Genomic DNA, 4609 nt, shown 5'->3' with positions numbered 1-4609 from the left:
TGATGCTTCCACAAATTATGGTGGACCAATACTGCAGAATGTTGTCAATAATTACTCTAATATAGCATGTCAGACACTATGGGATACACTAGAAGACTGTCAACCTGTTACAAACACTCTAATGTATAATTTACTGCACATTTTCAGCGTCAAGCTGCATAGGTGTTGAATTTCCGAGACCAGTTCCTGATGTACTGATAGCAACAGTCCCCAGTACACACAGAACAGTATGAGTGTGTCAGCTCCAGCTCCACAGAGGCAAAGCTCAGTGTTGACATTCAACATCATCCTCCCAGCTTCTGCAACTGGAATAGAGCAGGAAAAGATTATCTGCATTTAAATCAAATCACTCAAAGCTACCGCTCTTCTCTGTGACTATGGTAATATATTAATACATTTTTTTGTGTGTTTTATGATTTCTACTTTATTGGTATTTCATTAAGTTAGTATGTTGTTAACAATGAGGAAACAACTGTAATGCAGCTTTTAATGGTGTTCAACTTAATTTGATGTGCTGGATTCATAGGGGAGTGTTGAGATCACTGTAGAATGCACCACCAATGCATTTAGCTTGCAAAATAAATACATGGGTAAATCTGGAACAAGTCGGGATGCCATCAGAGTGCATCTGTTTACCCTGTGAAGAATGATTCAGAGCAATCAGGATGATGAACGGGTTGCCACCTCTCAGCTCACAGCAGGCCATTCCTATTCCACAATGCAGAGCACACCAATGACCCAAGGCCTTTCAAAACAATCAAATATGAGTCCTCGCAGCTGCTGTCCACCAAACATCCCGCTTTTTGCATTGAGCTCTGTTTTCCTATTGAGAATTGTTTTGGTCTGGTGTTTGCAGCCCGCAGTTTGTCCCGCATTCAATCTCCCATCGCAGGGTTTGTTTTTTGACGTTCATTAATTTTGCTTTGGTAATAGCAGTAGCGTGAGGCAGCATATGGTGTGGACTGCTGGGAGGCCCCAGGAGGGACCAGCGCAGAGGGGCCAGGCACACTGAAGCATGTCAAACAGTGGAGGCGAGCTAGAGAGGATCGAGCAAAGCACACACAAAATGGGAGCTTAAAAAAGTATGAGACTCTTGTTGTGAGAAGAACATGCTGTATGAGTTAGATGTGAAAATAATCCTCACTGAATTAAGAATGTGGACAAACGGGGAACGCTCTTAAATTATTATGCTTGTCACAACAATTTTCGAACTGTTTGTATTTTCATGGGAAACAATACATCATTTGGCATGCTGTGCTTGTGCAACTGTTCCTTTTCCTTCTACTTTAGTAAAAAACAAAAGATAGAGAGGCAGACAAGAGAGTTTCATGTTCTAGATTGATATAGTTATGGTATGGATCAGCTATATGCTGTGAGGAAAGGAAAGCGTGGAGAATAAAGGATAGGATACAGAATGTAGAGATGTAGAATGTAGAATAATAAAGGAGAAGGGCTTTAAAGTTCGACCTCTACCTCTCCGGCGAGGTTATGGCTCATGCCCACATCTCCTCCATTCTCTCTGCCTCTGCCTTTATTTGCTTTTCCCATCCTCTACAAATCCCACTGTGTCCCTCTTTCTCTCGGAGGCTTCTTTATCAGCAGTGCCAAACAGCGTTCCTTCAGTCTTTCATTGAGATATTTGACACTGATCATCTGTACGGCCAGTTAACTGGGCATTTAAAGGCCTCTCAAAGGTCTATTGTTTCTAACGAGGTCAGACAGTAAACCCTGGAGGAGAATGAACTGCTTTGCTTATTGCTGTCTCTCTTCTCCATCCTCATTTTCAATAAAAAAAAAAAAACGCTTATGTGGAATTGCAGCCATGGAGACAGCTTTTCTCTCTTTCTCTCTCTCTCTCTCTCGCTCTCGCTCTGGCACCACTCAACCAGCCAAGTGAGAGGGAGCGAAAAGACGGAAAGAAGGGAAAAAAGTATAAGCTTCCTTATTGCTGAAAGAGGTAGAGCAAAAAAGGCACTTCTAAATAATTGAAGTGTCTGGAAGAGCCTGAGTGAAATGCTAAATCAGACTCATCTTCTGATATATGCTCCCTCCATCTCTCTATGTAATGTAGATGTGTTCAGCTTCGCTGGTATGTGATGCAGTTTTAAAACATTATAAATCAGTGCAGCCTGATACGTTTGGTGTAGATGTTTGACTGATATCTTGGTCATTTAACTAACTACGGCAACATTTTTTACTAAGATGTAATGGGATCCATTTTTTTAAAGGACCAGTATGTAGGAAGTATATGGAAAATAAAGTGTAACCATTCCAAATATTATCACCATATGTCGTCAGAGAGTAACGACATAGGAACGAGTAAGGAAACACAATTAATTGAAGTAATGGCTTATTATGACCGCCGCGCAGCGAAACGGCGGTCATATAGGTTTAGTCAGATTTTTTTTTTTTTTTCTTTTTCGCATGCCCAAATTTCTGTCAATGATTCCCGGGACACTGAAAGACCGGGGTACATGAAAGTTGGTGGGCATGTAACCCCACATGGATAGCATGGAACCATCGTTTTTCGTTTTGATCTGTGGCCCCCCCGCTGGACTGGACCCCCCGCAAGTTTTGTGGAATTCCGTTCATGGGGGGCCACACAATAAATTAATTTATGTTACTATACACCAACTGGCCTGTAGGTGGCCGGAGACAGTTTTCTGTGAATATCTCGAGAACCGTAGGGCCTAGGAGGTCCACCTTTTTTATGTATGTTGGTCTTAAGGGGGCATGTCAACCCATCCCATTACCACTTATTTCATGTATAGCGCCACCTAGTTAAAAATTAAAAAGCAAAAAATTAGGTGTTTTCATCACAATATCTCTGGCTGACAAGGTCAAAACTGCACGAAATTAAAAGTGTAGGATCATTATGACACCCTCCAAATGCATGCCAAGTTTTGTGTACTTTCGTTCATGGGGGGCCTTACAATAAAATAATTTATGTGTACATTTAGTGACGTACACCAACAAGGATTACCGGGACACTGAAAGACCGGGGTACACAAAACTTGGTGGGCATGTACCCCCACATGGATAGCATGGAACCGTCATTTTTCGTTTTGATCTGTAGCCCCCCCGCTGGACTGGACCCCCCGGAAGGAGGGTAGGGCAGACACAGTTCTCTGTGAATATCTTGAGAACTGTAGGGCCTAGGATGACCATTTTTTTCCGTATGTTTGCCTCCAGGGGTCATGTTAACCCATTTCATGTGCACACATGTGCACAAACAGATATACACACACACACACATACATTCACAGTAATCATACGTATGACACATACTCACACAGTAGACATATGTATGACATTTGCATGCACAGGCACACACACAAGCACGCACACACACACACACACTCACACACACCCACACACATAACATAAACATAACACAAACAATCAAGAATTTCTCAGAATTATGAACAGGCAAGATGGAGGTGGGGTTGTATAAAATGAATTTTACATGTGAAATCTATGAACTAATCATGTTTTGGTACTTGTTGTCTAGCAGATACCAGTGAGAATTGAGTGTGGATAATGCAATTTAGTGAGACAGTTAGAATCATATAGGCCTTTCAGCGTGATTTCTTTTTGTGGAAAAAATGTGCTGGACTGGGAGGCGGTCATATTTTGTACCGCTCTGCGGTACATCTAGTTTGACAACATTACTATATCCCATATAAATCCGTAAAACCCGTAAAAAAATGAGTTACGGGGCGGAATCTCTTGGAATTTTCGTTTATGTTTTGAACTATTTAATTCTAGAATAGCGTATTAATAATGGGCTGGCATGTTCTCCTATTTGGACATCTTCATCAAACAAAGAATATCAAGTCTGACGCAGAGCTGGCCATATTTCTCCTCGACAGGTAGGCTAAACTTCATCTACATCGCTAACTTCAGCTAAATATGTTACATTGGTTAGAGAGGTATTTTTTGTTTTCACTGTTTCCCTAATGTGTAGCTGGGTCATGGTTGGAGAAACGTTAAAGCAGCTGCAGGTCAACTAACGTTAGCTAAGTCTTCATTACATCTGGCAACCCAGAAGAGGCTTGTGTCTTGAGAACGTTCACCAGTGTTTTGATTTTGGCATACAGAACGTTCGGTAGCAATCCTACAAACCGCTCCTTTAAAGTACACTATGCAGGTTTAGGTATTTTTGGCGAGTGTAGAGCTCCCTCTAGAGTCGCGACTCGCGATGTATTGATATGTTACTCTGCTATTGTAAATAGCAAACTTCTCTCGACTTATCCTCCCTGTACACAATGCAAATGCTTTTGTTGTGGAGGTGAAGGATTAACAAAAGGCAAAAACTCTCCAAAGAGCTACAGTATATCTATACTGACAAAGTAATGTTTCACGATTCTCACAAGATTTGGCGGGGCGCCACTCTTGGAAGTTGCATGGCTGGTTTTCTCGGTATGCAATCGCTACGTCTATGCTGTATAGCTATGCTAGGTGAACGATTTGTTTCGCCTATGATTCGTTTACCGTCAATTTGGCTTTGTAAAGGTGTAAATCTTGCATATCTAGTGTGCCTTTAAACTCAATGCACATGGATGTACAATACCTGGAAGTTCTTTAAAGGGCAAGTCACAGATGCCCT

Source organism: Alosa pseudoharengus, unplaced genomic scaffold, assembly GCF_046254945.1.
Source record: "Alosa pseudoharengus isolate Yale_2024_CS ecotype anadromous, Long Island Sound unplaced genomic scaffold, YU_APseudo_1.1 YU_APseudo_1.1_scf_16, whole genome shotgun sequence".
Lineage (NCBI taxonomy): Eukaryota > Metazoa > Chordata > Actinopteri > Clupeiformes > Clupeidae > Alosa > Alosa pseudoharengus.
Note: the sequence above shows the minus strand (reverse complement) of the source record.